At 36.8% G+C, this 19,358-nt stretch overlaps 1 protein-coding gene across 6 annotated transcripts in view; it reads right to left on the minus strand.

Moving 5' to 3' along the window:
- Positions 1-19,358, minus strand: part of GUCY1A1 (guanylate cyclase 1 soluble subunit alpha 1) — a 61,407-nt gene that overhangs the window by 29,416 nt on the left and 12,633 nt on the right. The window lies entirely within an intron of this gene.

Below are 19,358 nucleotides of genomic sequence, written 5' to 3' on the forward strand. Positions count from 1 at the left end.
AACCATTTGGTGAAGATCTTTATTTAGTATCTGTGCATTTTAGTATACTAGTAAAATACTTGGTTTTAGTAGTTTTCAAAAGGAGCATAATTTTCTCCCAACTGTCCCTACCACAATTACTGATTTCCATTTTTATAGCCCATTTGGTCTAGTTTGATTCCACAAGAATGGAACTTTACAGTTTTATGACAAAAGCCAAGTATAAATAAATCTACATCTTAGTGCTAAGCACTGCATTCTCATTATGCTCTCCTTTCTGAAAAATCAGGATAACAGAAACCAGTGTCTCCCAATATTTAAAGGAAAAAAAAAATGTATGTAGTGCTGCTCAAGGATATGTTTTGGGATCTGAAATTCTGAATTTCAGATGAAAAAAAGATTAATTGAAATGATTACAGCAAAAGAAGATACTTGTTTCTATAAATAGCAAAATAATTTAAAAATAAATCAAAATTAAAAACAAATACTACTTTTTCAAAATACTCCTGGGTCTATGGATCTGAGTCTAGATGACACTGGAATAAACTAAGAAGGCATCTCCTCCCAGAGGCCAGCTGAAATCATACATATAGCTATTCCAGCATATTTCTCTTATACTTTTGTTTGTGTTAATGTTGTGACCATGAATCCCCACACACAATCCACAGCCCATTGATAATTAGTTATCTGTCACTTGAAAATGTCTGGTTGGGAATTCAGTTTGTCAGTAATACTAATGATCTTGATTAACTGGGATCATTGTTTCCATTCTTTGAAAATTAAAAAACACACACACACACACACAAAAAGAGTGCAAAAGAGCCCTGGTTTACTTACTTCCAATGACATGCCTGGCACAGTGCTGAGGATTCTGTATTTACAGTTAAGCCTCACAGCAACCATATGGCACATTATTATTATCCCCAATGCGCCAGAGCCTCAACAATTGAGATTATTTTCTTTCCTCTGATGTGCTAGAAAAGTGACAGAGCTAGGTTTCAAACTAGGGTCCATGTGACACCAGAGCCAATGTATTTTCTATGAACACAAATTCCTAGACCAGTTTCTACATCATCAGGCTTAGTTCAAAAACCAGGATTCATTTAAAGATATGGTTTACAAGTTTATATTAAAAAGCAAATAAGAACATAATTCTCTTGCTCATAGGCTGGGAGTAGTTGAATGATCCAGGATAAAGCCTTGTATTTCAGTCTTTAGAACTGGAGTTCAGTGACTTCTTTTCTGTGTGCCTCAGTGCTTTTAATATGTTGTTAAAGTGTACAAGCCATAGCTTGTAATTTGTCACAGATAAGTTCTCTAATAAGTTTAGGACAATGGACAATTCATTTTCTTAACTGGGACAACTAAAGAAGCTAAATTTGTCATCTGACGGCCCTTGGGGAGTGTCATAGATTATTAGGTATGGGGGAAGATTACGGATGCTGACAGGTCAGTAGAAGCTGCTGCTACTCTCTGTTACTTGAAGTCCTCCCCCAAATCTGTGATCACATGTAATTTATGAGTCTTCAAGAAGATACAAGGAAGATCCTATCTATTCATGAGCAGATGACATTTTCTGCTAGAATAGAATACGGAGTTCTCTCAGCAGGCTACTGAGTGACCCAAAGGTAATTCAGTGACAGAAGGGAATGGTTACTTGGAGTCTGAAAGACCTAAAAATCCCAGGCTTTCAACCACATTTATTTTAAGATTCAGTTCTGAGAAAATATATGTCACTCAATCTTAAATGCATCTGAATGTAACTATTACTATTCACTAACTCCCACCCTCAAAAATGCTTTAGATCAGTGGACAGTGGACCTTTCTGTAAAGGGCCAGAGAGTAGATAAATTCAGTTTTCTATCAGTGATTTAATTCTTGCCATTGCTGCATGAAAGCAACCACAGCTGATACACAAAGGAGGAATGGATGTGTTCCAATAAAACTTTATTTGCAAGAACAGGCTGTGGATTTGGCCCTCAGATTCACCCTATCAATTTGGATCAAGCCATAGGTTGCTGACTCCTGGTTTTAGAAAGCTGAGCAGGTTAACTGAAGCATTTTAATCCAAACAGAATTCCGCTATAGGGCCAGAGTCACTTTCTCATCTCCTCTACCCAATTCACTCCCAAAACATAGCAACCTACGTGGATTCAGTTTTGTACAACTTCAAAATAAAAAAGGGCAGCACAGTGGATAATATTAAATAACTATAAAATTATAATACCATTATTTTATATTAATTTTCAGGAAGAAGAGCTATATTAACTGAATGCCATGATTTCAGTTATATCAAAATTAACTATAATAACTAGAAGAAGAGAGTACTCAAAAAAAAAAAGGAAAGAAAGAAAGAGAAAGAAAGAAAGTAAGAAATCAAGCAAGAACAACAACAAAAAAATTAGAAGATTTTAGATTGGATCTGATGAAGGTATAGAACTCCTCCCTAGAATAAGTTATTCTGGAACATATCAGAATTTCAATTTGGGACTTAGGAGTCTGTCATAAAACAGTTTATGATAAAGTCTCCCACTAAGTTTAACTTCTCATTAATGTTGAATTTCAACCCTTGTCCCCAAACCCAATATTTTGATTCTCAGCCTCCTATTCAATCGTGCTGCAGGGTAAAACTCAGCAGCCCACCTTGAAATTCTTTTTTCTCCTATATTGCGCGACACTATAATTCCCAGAAAATGTGTCTAACACTGTTTTTTATTAAGTAAAAACAGGAACAGGAAACAAGTTGTGCTTACTTTAAGATCAGTTAAGTGTTTAGTCTCATTAAATCACATATGTATAAACAAGCTAATTAGCATTCTTCATCTGCTCAGCCGATGAAATTACATTACGAAACAGATGCACTTAGTGCTGATACCTTGGAAACCTATGCTTGTTTTGTGTTTGCCTGCTAGGAATACAGAATACGTTCTTCAACTAAACAAGTGATGATTTTCAGGTGTAACATTAGCAGTGACTTTGGAAATGGCTTGGTCAGTGGCTGATTGGGGAAGTGAGAGTAACACGGTAAGGGGAAAAAAATTAAAGTAATAAACTTGGTGACAAGGCCTTGATGAGCAGTGGGATGTATGTTCTCAGAAACTTGGAGAGGTATCTGCCATCCTCAAGGTTGATGATTAAACAGCCCTCAAACGTATTAAATGTTCTCTTCCTTTTACTAGTAAGTGATTAACTGCTATGGTGAGAATAATGACCCAGCTGTTGGCCTCATATTAATAACCAAGATGTGTGATTGTTCAGGTAAGGGGCCTGTCCGTGATTCCAACTCCAGAGTTACACATAAAAGTCTTGTTTTCTACTTATAAAAAGATCTGAAAGGAAACAATGACATCGATATCCTCTTTTACGACAGCAGGTCCTAAAGAGCAGATTTCAAATTAGAAGCTGGGGTGGGGGGAGGAGCCTAAGAACTAAGTCTCCATAGTAAAAGCAAATAGTTATATCTGATTTCCAATCTCAGGCCTAGCACCTAGCCAGGCCACAATCTGTGTGAAAGGGATGTGTTTTAAGAGCGAATTCCAAAGTCTAAATTTTTAAGAGTAGCTGAAAGAAGAAGAGAACTTAGAAAACAAAAACTGCCTTAGTGAGGATAAAGTTTGCATCCAGCAGCACAAAGCCATTACCATTTTCATAAACTGGTGTCAAGCTTAATTTTCAGGTAGACCAGAAATCTAAAAATGTTTTTTTCTTCAAAAAATTGAAAGAAATAAATAAAATCCCATAAATCAGCCTTTTACAATGTGTTTCTTTTTATTTTGCAGCGGGAACTATTTATAGAACTTTCCTCTGTGATCTATCAGGAAAGCAGACCAAAGTATTAGAAAAACTGGTAAGAATGTCCAAGTCACTCCCAGGACTAAGGTTAAAAAAAAAAAAAAAAAAGGCAAGCCAATGTCCCTTATGGTCACACTTCTTAAAAGATCAGGACTTAGGTACCATGTTCACTTCCTTAAAAAATAATTTATTCCTAAGTCTACAATTCCTGGCTTTTGCTTCTGCTGCGTCACTGACACCCTGACATGATAATCTCCGAAAAGTTAAAGCTCATGAACCTTTTGGCTTTTAACATACTTGATCTCAAGTGCCATTGGCCTTTTCTTTTTCATCATCTCCACTCCCACAGACTCTTTGATATTTCACTTTCATTCACTTTTCATTCTGTTCAACAGGTATTTGTGGTAGCCTACTATGTGATAGGCCTTCTTCCAGGCACAGGGACAGAGCAGTGAATAAGGGACATCACCTGCCCTCTTGGAGCTCACAGTCTGGCAGGAGAACTCTTTCTGACATACCAGTTCCCCAGAAAGGGGAAGGACAAGTGAGTGCTCTCAGAGCACAAATCAGGGATCCATACCCAGTCCCGGGAGGCAGAGACATCTGAGCTGAGCTGTGACCCTGAACCAGGTGAAGAGAGTTCCAAACAGAACCAGACCTAGCCATGATCTAGGAACTGAAATAATTCCAGCATAGCCAGAGCATGGGGTCAGGGAGAGCAAGGTGAAGGCGGAGGGAGCCAAGACAGGCAGAGGTCAGGATTGTGGAGGGCTCTCTAAACCTCGTTAAACAAAGAAAAACTATTCTAAGAGCAACCACCTGAAAGACTAAGATGTAAGAATGTGAATAGATTAGATTGTATTTTTAAAGGATGATTTGGAATGGAGAATGAGAAATGTGTCAGATCAACCAGGAGGCTGATCTGGGTTGGACTAAATAATGACCTTAGCATGAAAAAGTGGATCAATTCCAGAAGTATTTCAGGTAGAGAATCTACAGCCCTTAGCTACTGACTGGATATGGGGGCTGAAGGACCTTGAAGACGTCTTCCTCTGAATTTTCTTCTCAATACTGCAGCCAAGGAAAGACTCTAAGGCTCATGGAGAGCAATCAAAGAGTCCACAATCCATTTCCCATGACTTTGGTTATTCAATCATTTTGAGCCCAGAATTTGGGTTTTCACTATTACATAACACCTTGTGGGAGTCAGTGCGCTCCAACTCTTTTGCTAAAATCTCCTTTTGGAAAGTAATTTCTCCTTCTTCAAAAGCCCAGAGGTGGGAAAGCTGACTCCAGTTTATGTTATACACAGAGCGTTCCCCTTCCAAGACTGCATCTGCACACCAGTGTAAGGTGTCCTCAGCTATTTTAAGAAGAGTGCAGGGTACTTACCTTGAATTTTGTAACTAGAGAGCCCATACCGCCAACCTTCCCAAAACAAAGAAGTCAACTCTAAGGGCAACAGTAACCTCAGTTCTAGGAGTCAAAATGCCAGAAACCCCCCCCCTTGCCCGATGACAACTGCCTCCCTAAAGCTAGAGTACCCATACAACTTATGTTTAATAATAATTATAATGAAAATTATATTTAATACTGATAATTCTAGTTTAACAAACTGTATTTTCTTTTTTTTTTTAATGATTTATTTATTTATTTGAGAGAGGGAGAGAAAGTGTGAGGGGCAGAGCAGAGAGAGAGAGAGAAGCAGACTCCGCTGAGCACAGAGACACACATGGGGCTCAATCCTAGGACCCTGAGATCACAACCCAAGCCAAAATTAAGAGTCAGACACTCAATCAACAGAGCCACTCAGGTACCTCAAACTGTATTAATTCTCTATTAAAAACAAGGTGGGTATGATTCACATTTTTTTTTTCGTTGGAATTGGGAGCAATTCTCTGACATCTTTGAAGCAATAGGAGAGTTTAGTATCATCTATAGTAGAGAGATTTTAACTCTAAGTTTCTGTTTTTATGACAATACGGAATGTTTTATGTGATTCTCAGTTTTTATATCAAAACGTTCACAGAATGTTTTATAACTAAGCAGCAAAACCTTTGGGATTATAAATCCTAAATCTCTATGTTTAAGACTTTTAGTGTGACTATCACTGAAATTTGAATACATGCAGTTAGTATGTCTTCAAATTAAATATAATTACCACTTAGAGTAAATCATGTAGGTCATAAGGAAATCAGATAAATATTCCAATATTCTGCTCCTGAAATATATGAAACAATTTCCTGCAGCTATTTCTGTGATTCCCATCATTGTTTTATTACTAAAATAGTTCCTTAGAGACTTAGTCATTTAAAAATACATTTACTGAAAACATAACAATTAGTATGAAAGGAGTTAAATGCAAAATGGAATTCCTTTCTACACCATAAACAGCCATTTTGTTTTTATCTATTTTCAGCTAAATACTGTATATTTCTGTGACGTGAACTGACTCAGACGCAGTCATAAAGAGGGGAATAATGTCAGTATAAAGTAGCAGTTATGCCACATCTCTAACCACTCCACATTCTTCCTGACCTCATGTTCCATCTTGGAAGTACTTACTGCGGTGGTTTTCCTCTATATTCTTCCTTGGCGCCCTAACTCTGCAGGCTCTGCACTTTCTTATAGTTCCTTCCCATCAAACTACTTTCACCCTTTCCCCTCATGTCAGACTCATCGTTGATTGCGGCAGTACAGTATTCTTTAGAATTCCTTAGAATGCAACTGGTTTTGGTTTTTTTGTTTTGTTTTGTTTTTACCTAAGCTGGTATATATAGCTTTTACAATTGTTACTGCTCTTGTTGGTGCTCAAACTTTGGGCTGGTTTCACCCTAACACATTTTCCTCCCACAAGATCTTTTATTTTTAGTGCAGTTTTACAGCACACAAGGTTTTTCAGGAATACATATATGGTGTTGTTTTAGAAATGCCTGTACTCTCAACGATATTTGATTTAAATTTGCAGGTAAGGTAAAAAGCTGCCTTAACTACCTGCAAAAAAGCACTCGGTAAGGTCACACTCTTGAACAGCCTACAGAATCCATTATGATATAGATAATACAGCCTGACGAAACTTGTAGAATGAAAACAAGTCCATGATGCTTAAACAATTGGGCTGACTGATAAATTTCACTCAAGTGGGAAAATAAAACTAATGACCATCTAACATCAGAACTTCTCTACTTTCTTTTCTTTTTAATTTTGGCCGGCCAGGAAGACCTGGAAACGCTTCTTCCATTTCATATACATGCATACATACATGTACACAATTATTTGCCCTCTTGCACAATGCCGATTTTTTTAAGTGCCCGAGATTTTATATTTACACCTCTATCTCTGGAGATGAGTGGTAGGAGACAGACTTCATGCTTGGAGACATCAGTTCACACCACTGTACCCTCAGGTAGTAGAGTTAGTGGAGCAGTGATGGAGCTCAGGCTCTGGGACCAGGTGGTCTGTGTCTGGTCCTTACCTCTACCATCTATCAGCTCTGTGACCTTAGTTAAGTTCTTAACTTCACCTCCGCTTTCTCCATCTGGAAAATAGGGATCCTAATAGCAACTGTCTCATTAATGTGTTTTGAAACTAAACAAAATGATAAATGCAAAGCACTTAGGAAAGTGCCTGGTGGCCAACACATAATGATTAATGTTGACTGTCACAATTCCTACTTAGCAGTAGCACATCAATGGAAAGGTTTCTTAATTTCATTGAGCTTCTGTTACCTCAAATGTAAAATGGTAAAATGATGATGAAACAGGGATATATGAAGGACTAGGAAAGATAATCTATGCAAAGGCATTGTACAAGAGAATCCTGCTAAAAGAAGTCACTAAATAAAAGACTGACAAATTTATTCTATTTCCTCAGAAAGACTGAGTAATGTTTTATACCTATGACACCTTTCCTATTACCTTTCAAAGCCAGTTTAAGGGAACTCTAATATACACCAACTGCTTGGTCCTATAAAAACTTGCAAAACATTCTCCACTTGAAGAACATTAATGCATACCAAGAAAATAATATCTATGTCAGTAGTTAGGGTGCCTTTTATTGGTTTATAAAATAATAGAGTTTACAGTATAGTCCAGAAGAGTAAGATTCTAATTTGGTTTTATCATATATAATCCCATTAGCTGAGTCGCATGCCAAATTTCTTTAATAAAATATTAGAATTAAAAACTGATGGACTATGCTAAATTTTATTTATTTTTATTTTTTTATTATTATTTTTTTTTAGATTTTATTTATTTATTTGACAGAGAGAGATCACAAGTAGGCAGAGAGGCAGGCAGAGAGAGAGGGGGAAGCAGGCTCCCTGCTGAGCAGAGATCCTGATGTGGGGCTTGATCCCAGGACCCTGAGATCATGACCTGAGCCGAAGGCAGAGGCTTTAACCCACTGAGCCACCCAGGCGCCCTGACTATGCTAAATTTTAAATCTGTTTTTCCACTCATGAAACCAAACCTGTGATATAAATCAAGCATGCTTTACATCAGTGAAGTACATACTATTTTCTATAAGCCCACCTTACTCCCAATGTGGAAAATTTTTAAACAAAATAAACCTGTAACAACCAAGTTGAAATAGAAATTCTGTGGTATCTGATTTCCTTTCCTAGAATGCTAGATTGGCAAATGACTCATATTGTTATACAACCAATCTTGCCTTCAATCACTGCTTTCATATGTTAACTGTTCTCCATATCGACTCAATGTTAACTTCTCAGTGTGTACGTCTTTTGTAGAATGGTTTAAGAGATGGGTAGGGAGAGATTAACCAGCATGTTAATTTTAGGATATTTGTGAAATCAAGTTAAGTCACCCAGAGTCTGATTAAAATAAGAGATGCTGGGATTCCTAACAAGAGTAAAGTGGATTCTGGTTTTGACTGTCACACCTATGGGGCATTTGAATTAACATTTTAACAATGAGAAGATATCATATCAAAGTGGCCTCATTTTTGGTGGGAAGGAAGGGGTAACTGGACTAGTACAGAACTCACCCTCTGGTGGAGGAAAATAGATTTAACCTGTTATATTTGGAAAAAAGATTCTGAAAGAAAACACAATAGTGACTCTCCTGAGTCTTCTAATCCAGCCCATGAAACCTTTCTCAAGATCCTTGAGAAAAAGGGCTGCAAACTATAAAGCCATGAAAACTTAAGACTTGTAAGTACCTTCTCTCAACAAAGAGAAAAAACAAGAACAGGAACAAATATATCAATAGTAAAAGCACAGGCACTGAAGAGGTCTACACTGGGCCAGGACTGGGAAGGTCAGATAGAGCTAAACCACCACTCAGGAAAACACTGGACTTTCAGGAATTCTCCTCACTTTTTTTTTTAAGAGAAAGAGAATGTGTGAGAGTGGGTGGGGCAGGGGGACACAGTGGGCAGAAAGAATCTTAAGCGGGCTCCATGCCAACGCAGAGCTTGAGGCAGGGGGAGGGCTCAATCTTGGACACTGAGGTCATGACCTGAGCTGAAATCAAGAGTCAGATGCTCAATTGACTGAGACACCCAGGTGCCCTTCTTGGGACCTCTTAAGTCAGGGGTTGGCAAACAATGGCAAAATCCAACCTGCTGCCTGTTTTTGTTCTGCCCTAGAGCTAAGAATGGTCTTTATGTTACTAAATGGTTGAATAAATCCAAAGAATATTTCATGATACATGTACACTATATGAGATTCAAATTTCAGTGTCCATAAAGTTTCATTGGAACACAGCCACGCTGGGACAGAATAAGAAATATATATTTGGCTTCTGCCTGTTGTTTCCTGGCACACAACTGCTGAAACCCAAAGAATCTCCAAAGTGATAAGGCTCCTGGATAGCTTCAGGATGGGGCCTGGTTGCCATGGGAACCAACCATATGATTAGAGGATCGGAATTCTCTATCCCAGCCTGGTCTCTAGAGAGAGGAGAGAGTCCGAAGGTTGAGTTAATCACTAATGGTCAATGATTTCATCAATCATCCCTATCTAATGAAGCCTCCGTAAAAAAGCCTATTCAAAGGGGTTTTGGAGAGCTTCTGGGATGGTGAGCACATGAAAGGGCTAGGTGGGTAACACGCGAGGAGAAGGTATGTAAAGGCTGTATTTTGAAAAGACCTCTCTCTTTTACAATTTACAATTCACCCCAAAATCCCACCCTGGAGACCCCAAGAAAGATGTTCCCCTGGAAGCTCCTGGGGACATGATGGATAGTCAGGGGCCTTCCTGAGTTCTCAGCTCAGCAGCTGAGATCTTCTGATTCTTGAGACAGAATATGACCTCTGTCACCAGCAATGGGGTACAGATCCTTGATGCTCATGCTTAGAACCAGGCCAGCAAGAATCCAGCACAGATTCCATTCCTTTCGAATTTTACATAATGATGAAATGAAAAGAAATCATTACCAGAAGTAAATTTTGGCTTCTGGATGTGTCCTTTGCAGGTAAATATTCAGATACTCACAAAGTTGCATGTTGAGAAAGGCTGAGTTCTTTCCCATTAAATCCAAAACCACAACCATATTGTTTTAATGATTTTTACATCTAATTGATTCAAAATGTGAAAAATTAAAAGAAGCCTTCCTGTTCATAGTAAGCTCCAAGCAATTTTGAACACAAAAGTGAAAGTGAACCTAAAGACATAGGTATTTACATAACAGAAGATTAGAACTAGGAAAGATGTTAGAGACTATGTATTGTAACTCTTCCTACTTACAGATGGCAGAACAGAAGTCAGATTTCAATGAGTTGGCCCAAACCCCAAAGTTACTGAGGTAATGGGGTCAGACGGGAACTGAGGCAGATGGACAGCCCAGAATTTACTCCAATATACAGCTGAACTTTGAGAAACATGAATTTGAACTGCACTGGTCCGCTTATGCACAGATTTGTTTTTCAATAAATATGATACAGTACTGTCCATGTATTTTCCTTATGCTTTTTTTCTTTTGTTGTTTTTTGTTTGTTTGTTTTAGATTTTTATTTATTTATTTGAGAGAGAGAGAAAAAGAGCATGAGAGGGAAGAAGGTCAGAGGGAGAAGCAGACTCCCCATGGAACTGGGAGCCCAATGTGGGACTTGATCCCCGGGCTCCGGGATCATGACCTGAGTTGAAGGCAGTGGTTTAACCAACTGAGCCACCCAGGCACCCCTTTTTAACAGTAATTTTAGTTCAAGTTCCACCCTTAATAATTTGAGAGTTGAAAATACTTCAGCTTAAAAAAAATTTTTACTTAGTCCAAACAGAGGCTTACATCTCACCCATACATCATTATTAATAACATTAATGAATTAATATTAAAACATACCATAACATTGCTTTGGCTGTCTGTAGTTTCTACAGTATTTCCCCAGACTCTTTTTCATGATTTTCTCACCACCTTTTGCACTTTCTCAAGAAGCTATCTTTAGCCCTTTTTCAATTACCTAAAAATATTTTCTAAATAACCTTACTCATGATCCAATCTTTGCCACTTAATTGAAAGTAGGTATGGGAGGGGAGTACCTGGGTGGCTCAGTCATTAAGCGTCTGCCTTCAGCTCAGGTCATGATCCCAGGGCACGGGGATCCAGCCCTGCATCAGGCTCCCTGCTCAGCAAGAAGCCTGTTTCTCCCTCTCCTACTTCCCCTGCTTGTGTTCCTCCTCTCGCTGTGTCTCTCTCTGTCAAATAAATAAATAAAATCTTAAAAAAAAAAAAAAAGAAAGAAAGAAAGTAGGTATGGGGGCACCTCGGGACCTGGGTGGCTCAGCTGGTTGAGCATCCAACTCTTATTTTCAGCTCAGGTGTGATCTCAGGGATGTCATATCAAGCCCCACCTCAGTTCCTCACTCAGCATAGTCTGCTTAAAGTTCTCCCCCCACCCACTGCTCTCATACTCTCTCTCTCTAAAATAAATTTAAAAAATTTTTAAAAAGATTTTTTTTATTTATTTGAAATAGAAAATGAAAAAGAGCACTAGCATGAGCAGGGCGGTGGGGCTGGGAGTGGGGAGCAGGGGCTGAGGGAGAGGGAGAAGCAGGCTCCTGGCTGAGCAGGAAGCCTGTTGCCGGTCTTCATCCCAGGATCCTGAGATCATGACCTGAGCCAAAGGCAGATGCTTAACTGACTGAACCACCCAGGTGCCCAAAATCTTCAAAAATAAATAAATAAATAAATAAATAAATAAATAACAAGTAGGTATGTTTCCAGACTCAATCTAACTGGTCCATGTAGATCGCAATTTATTCAATTTTTGACTTCCAATGAGTTATTTTTAAAATTTTATTATTATTTTTTAAAGATCTTATTTATTTGCCAGAGAGAGAGCACAAGCAGTGGGAATGGCAGGCAGAGGAAGAAGCAGGCTCCCTGCTGAGCAAGGAGCCCCATGTGGGACTCCATCCCAGGATCCAGGGATCATGACCTGAGGCAGATACTTAACCAACTGAGCCACCCAGGAGTCCCTCCAATGAGTTATTTTATGCTGTAATCAAATGACAGAACTGGCTTGAACTCATCTGTTATAAACATGGAAGGGGTTAGGGTAGCTGATTAAATCTTTATTATCAAATTCACTCAATCTTTTCATTTTATTTTCACCGGATCTTGTGTGTTTGTGCTGATTTTATATATATATATATATATATATATATATATATATATATACATATATAAAATTTATATATATATTTATATTTTTATATTTATATTTTTATATATATATGATATACAAATTGAGAAGAAAAGTGTTTCAAAATGTTTTCCTATATATTTTCCTTTTCTATTTTATTATTCTACCTTCACCAACTTATTTATTTTTTATTATTTCTTTCCTTTTCTCTTTTCTTATTTATTGCTTACCTTTTTGGAAAGGAGAAATCTTGTTATAGATAGAAATTTATGAAGTTTACTAAAGTTTACTAAAGTGTGACAAAGAAGCCAACAAGGTTTAGGTAATTACCTACCCTCTTTCCCAGTTCTCTGTGAGAGTAGCTAAGTGAAAAACCACACGTTTCCTACAGTTCACTGCTCTTCAGAAGCACTGAGCACAGCATCATATATTATTTGGTATTCAATAAATATGAGCTAATGTCAATAAAATATACTAATATTAGGCCATTATTATATCTAATATAAAAGACAAAACAGTTTAAAAAAGTTACAAAATTGAAGTAAAATAAGGCTAATAGATTGGAGCCTATAAAATGTGTTGCTTCTTGAAAACAAGTTTTATAATGAAAGATTAATAAATGAACTTATAATTCAATCAATATTTATTGAGTTTCTGAAAAATACAAAATTATTCCTTTAATTTTCTTCAAAGTCTAGTATGGGTGATAATATATTTTCATAAATGGCTATAAAAAGAAGTGGAGGATAGGCACAGGCAGAAAAATGATGATATTTATAAGAAACATTGCTTTAGGGCAGTGGCAGCAAAAAGGAAGGGATAACTTCTTGGAATGCATGGAATTTGAGCTTAGTTTTGAAAGTGACTAGGGTTTGGCCCTAAAGTCGTTAGCAAAAACTCAGCCCAGAGAGGGAAAACAGTGTAAGTGAATGTGCGGAGTGAAGGAAGCTGTGGGAAGGAGCAGGAAAGGATAAGTTCTAGAGATATTATAAAATTAAAGTTGGCATCACGTGGCAAATGACTAGATCCAAGGAACAGGATGACTTTGAGGTTTTATCTCTAAAGATAATGGTGCCATTAATAGAAAGAGGGAATAGAAGCCTTAAGAGAAGGAATATTGAATTCCGTTTTGTACACATGGATCTTGAACTATTAGCAGGGCATCTAGGTAGAGAAATATTTGAAAATTGGAATTTTTAATTAAGCATTAGAGACATGAGTGTGTGGTTCTCCACACTGAGGAAGCTCTTAAAGTTGACTTCAATTCAAACTGTTTAATGTCAAGGGCTGCAAGTAGAGAGAGAAAACTGCCGAATTCATTATCCTGGGGGAATATTCATATTTAAGAGTTAGAGAAGAATTGTTATGACTAAGACTGAGAAGTAGCAATCAGAAAACTGTGATGAGAATGGAAACAGAAGAGGACACATGTTCAAAAAGAAGTGTATTTTGCTAGTCTGAGAGGGAAAGGGGGTCTATTAGCTTGGTCCAATATAACAAAATATCATAGACTGGGTGGCTTAAACAGGAAACATTAATTTTTCACAGTTCTGGAAGCTGAAAGCTCAACATCAGATGCCAGCATGGTTGGGTTCGGTAAAAGCTCTCTTCTCGGCTTGTACATGGCTACTTTCTCACTGTAGCCTAACATGGTGCAAGGAGAGAGAGAAAGAGCAAGTTCTCTGCTCTCTCTTCTTCTAAGGGTACTAATCCCATCATGAGGGTCTCACCTTCAGGACCTTACCTTATACCCAATTATCTCCCAAAGGCCCCGGCCTCCAAATACGTTGGGGATTTTTAGAGCTGCAACGTATGAATTTGGGTGAAGACACAATTCAGCCCATAGCAGAAGAATTGAGAAAACGCCATCTGATTTTTAGATTTAAAAGACATTTATAGCTTTTATGAGACAAGTTCCAATAAAAATAGTAGAGTAAAGGTGAAAGGAACAAGGAGTTATGGTGAGGAGATAGTACAGTGTGATCGATTACAGATGACATTGAGAAATACCAAGTTTGAAGGAAGGATTTTGAGAATGGGAAATCTCTTGTTCTTTATTTATGTATACTGGTAGTCTTCTATAAATAGAAATACTTATCCACATCTGTATCAAGTTAGCTTAAAGTCAAAGTACAGTGTCTTCACTTCTGATTAGATTATAGAAAATCACAAGAGACTCTCCTACTCCAGCCCCAAGAATGAAAACTAGCTAGATAAACTACATAATTATAGTTTTAAAAACTCTATCAGAGGGGGTCTGCATAAACTACAGTAAAAGTCGTACCACAATTAAAGACTTAACACTTTCTACTTTGATCAGAAATAAGGCAAAGATGCCTCCTCTCACCACACCTAATCAATTGTATTGAAGTTAGATCCTAGTCATTGCAATAAGAGAGAAAAATAAAAGACAGAAAGATTAGAGAGAGGTAAAACTGTCCCTGTTTGTTGTATGTATCTATGATAATTGTTCATGTAGGAATTCCCGAGGGATCTACCAAACATAAGCATATCTAGTGATATTGAAAGTTTAGGTTCAAATAACGGCAATAAAGCAAAATTGCGATAAAGTGAGTCAAGTGAATTTTAGGTTTACCAATGCAAATAAAAGTTATGTTTATACCATACTATAATTTATTAAGTATACAAAAGCATTATGTCTAAAAAATGTACACATCTTAATTGAAAAGTACTTTACTTTTTTAGATTTAGATTTAGATTTATTTATTTTAGACAGCAGGTGAGCGAGAGGGCAGGGTTTGGGGGGGAGGGGTGGGAGGAGAGGGAGAGAGAGAATCCCAAGCAGACTCCCTGCTGAGCAAGAGCCAACCCCCAACAACGGAGAGCCTAATCCTACCACACCACAATCATGACCACAGCCAAAATCAACAGTTGGCAGCCTGACTGACTCAGCTATCCAGGCACCCCTGAAAAGTACTTCATTGCTAAAAAATGCTAACTGTCATTTGAGCTTTCAGTGCATTGTAGTCAAGGATCACAGATCACCATAACAAATATAATAATGAAAAATTCTGAAATACTATGATCATTCCAAAATGTGACACAGATACACAAAGTCAGCAAATGCTGTTGTAAAAATATCTCTAGAAGACTTTCTGGATTTGGGGTTGCCACAAACTTTCAATTTGTAAAAACACAGTATCTGTGAAGCACAATGAAGTGAAATGTGCCTTTAACAGGTAGAACTAAGAGGTGAATTTAGCAAAGCTGCAAATACAACTACACATGGAAGTATGCTAATCTACAAAAATCTGTTGTAATTTCTGTATTAATAGTAGACAACTGGGAACTAATATTTTTAAAAATCCATATATAATAATATCAATTAATATGAAATATTTAGGAATAAATCTAACCAAAAGTTTGCAAGACCTCATACTGAAAACTACAAACAGTGTTCAGATAAAATAAGGAAGGCCAAAGAAATGCAGAGGTATATCATGCTTAATATTGTTAATGTACCAATTTCCCTAAATAGTCTATAAATTTAAAGCAATCCCAATTAAAATCCTAGCTATCGTTTTAGGAGATATGGAAAAAATGATACTAAGATTTAATGGAATACATGGAATATAGAGAATAGCTAAATCAATACTAAAGAAGAAAAACAGCACTTAAAGATTTACATACCTTATTTAAAAATTATTATAAAGCTGAAGTAATTGAAAGAGTTTGGTCTTGGTTTGAAAGGAGTAACATAGAGATTAGTGGACTAGCAAGCCCCAAAACAGATCCAGATTTGTGTATTCAATTATACAACCAACATATCAAGGCAATTCGATGAGGGCGGAAAAAAAAAGGCTTTTTCAATAAATGATGTTGGAACAACTGGATATGCATATGGAAAAAAATGAACATTGATCCATATTTCACACCACATACAGAAATTAATTCTCTATGGATCACAGCCATAAATGTGGAGATTAAAATGATAATACTTGTAGAAGAAAACAGGAGAAAATCTTTGTGACCTTGTATGAAGCAAAGATGTTTAAATTAAAAAAACAAATCATGTGGGGGCGCCTGGGTGGCTCAGTGGGTTAAGCCGCTGCCTTCGGCTCAGGTCATGATCCCAGGTCCTGGGTTCAAGCCCCACATCGGGCTTTCTGCTCAGCAGGGAGCCTGCTTCCTCCTCTCTCTCTGCCTGCCTCTCTGCTTACTTGTGATTTCTCTCTGTCAAATAAATAAATAAAATCTTTAAAAAAAAAAAAAAAAACAAAAAAAAAAACAAATCATGAAACATCAAAGAAAATAATAAATTAGACTTCATCAAAATTTTAAATGTTTTACTCTTCAAAAGATGCCATTAAATAAACAGAAAGCTAAGTCACACACTGGGAGAAAACATTTGCCACACATATATCAGCAAAGTAATTAAATCCAGAATATATAAATTTTACCGCTAAGAAAGCAAACAATTCAATTAAAAACGGGCAAGAGATCTGAACAGATATTCCACCAAATATAAATATAAATATATATATATATATGAATAGCCCATAAATATCTCTTCCTTAGTTCAATAATATTAATTATAAAGCAAAAACCCATTGGAATGTCTAAATTTTAAAAGTTTGACAATGCCAAGACTTAGTGATGATGTGGGATAACTGGAATTTTTTAAATGCTGCTGGTGGGAATGTAAAAAGGAACAATCACTTTGTAAAATAGTTTGGTGGTTTCTTAAAATGTTAAACATGCTTTCTCATACCACTCAGCTATCCCATTTCTAAGTATTCACCCAGAAAGAAAGGTAAACTTATTTTCAAACAATGACAGCAGTTTTGGGGGGGGGTGGTAATAGTCAACACCTGGAAACAATTTAAATGTCTCAGATCATGGCAAAAGATAAAAAGAAATGTTGTATAGCCATACATGTAAAAGACTATTACTCTGCTGATATACACAACAAGGAAGATAAAACTCAAACTGTGTGAATGAGACCACACATACAAGAATACATTACCTTTCCATAAAATCTAGATACTGCAAACAAACCTGCTGGAACACAATGCAGATCAATGATCGCCTGGGGGACAAAGGAGGAGTGAGGAATTGACCGGAAAAAGACACAAGAAAAATTTTAAGGGGTGATAGAGATCTGTTTTATATTGATGCTGGTGGTTGTTTTACATGTGTATACATCTGTCAAATCGTATCCAACTCTGTATTTTATATATGTGAGATTTATTGTATATAAGTTACACACTGGCTAAGTTGTTAAAAAAAAAAAAAAAACAACTCAGTGGAGAACTCAGAGAAATCTAAATAACATAGGTTCCAAATAAATAAATAAATAAAATAACAGGCCTAGGGAGAGATGAAACTCATGGCTATTTTCATCCCAGATGAAGTGGTGGAAGGTGGCAGAATCTCCCCAGGGCAAAGGTCAAGAAAAGTTGATTAAATGTTTACCAACCTTTTAACTGTTGCAAGATAGATTAGAACTCAGTGACACCCCAGAATTTATATTGACTCAGCTCCATACTTGCAGTTTAATATACATGTGTGCATGTGTAAATAGAGAGTACCCATTGAGAAATGGTTAGCAAAGAAAATGAAACAATTGGAAATACTAAAAATGAAAAATACAATACCAGCAATAAAAAATTCCACTTAATTGACTCAACATCAGAGGAAAGAATCAGTGAACTTGAAGTCAGGTGAACAGAAACAACCACAAGAGAATCACAAAGAGAATAAACAGCAAATAAATAAATAAATAAATAAATAAATAAATAAAGGACAGCACCTGAAATCTATGCAGCAGTATCAAAAGGTCTTTAGAGTCCCGGGGCGGGGGGTAGGTGAGGGGATGCAGGAAGAAAAAATATTTGAAATGGCTGGGAATAGTTCACATTTGATAACAGCATTAACTCACAGATCCAAGAAGTTCAGCAAATACCCATGCATGATAAATACAAAGAAATTCACACCTAAGCATTTAGTTACCAAACTTCTGAAATTCAAACTTAAAAAGAAAAAAAAGAAAAAGAAAAAAAAAGGCAGCCAGAGAATCATGGAAAGTAGCAAACAATGAAACAAAAATTTAAGAACCGAAGAAAGAAAACAAACAAGTTTGTTTCTCTTAAATTATACACCCAACAAAAAAAATATTTTAACAGTTAATACATATGAAAAAAAGAGTAGCCTAAACATTACAATCATAGCAACTTTAGTCTGGTGGAAAATTTAAAGATATATTATTTTAATTTCACTGAAATTCTTTTTGCTTTGTTTTGTTTTAAAGATTTATTTATTTATTTATTTATTTTTAGAGAGAGAGAGTGGGTTGGATGGGCAGAGGGAAAAAGAGAGTCTTTTTTTTTTTTTTTTTAAGATTATTTATTTATTTATTTGTCAGAGAGAGGGAGAGAGAGTGGCAGGCAGAGAGAGATGCGGGCTCCCTGCTGAGCAAGGAGCCCATCCAGGACTCCATCCCAGGACCCCTGGGATCATGACCTGAGCCCAAGGCAAATGCTTAACCGACTGAGCCACCCAGGTATCCCCAATTTAATCGAATTTCTATCAAAATTCTTTCAGATGCCTTAATTATCTCTTGTTTCATGCATATTTTTGGAAGTTCACAAGTCTTCGAAACCTAGCTCTAGAGTCTAAGTAGACTACTGTATAAGCGAATATGCTATTGATCATAGGCAAAAGTTATTTACAAACCACCAGAAAATCTTTTCTATAGCCAGGAAAGGTGGTAAAACATAGTATTTAAGAGCATGGACACTGCCTACAAACACTGGTTCCACCCACCCCTAACTGAAGGTATGACACTAAGGCAAATTACTTTTCTGCTTTTGACTCCATTTCACCATCTGTACATTAAGTGATAACACAGAATATTTCTCAGGGGCTCAATAATATATTCATTTTAATTCAGTTTTTAAAATGCTTGGAATATAATATGTATTTAACGAATGTTGACTCCTAGTTTCTGAAATTAGGTATAA

This window comes from Lutra lutra, chromosome 2, assembly GCF_902655055.1.
Source record: "Lutra lutra chromosome 2, mLutLut1.2, whole genome shotgun sequence".
Classification (NCBI taxonomy): domain Eukaryota; kingdom Metazoa; phylum Chordata; class Mammalia; order Carnivora; family Mustelidae; genus Lutra; species Lutra lutra.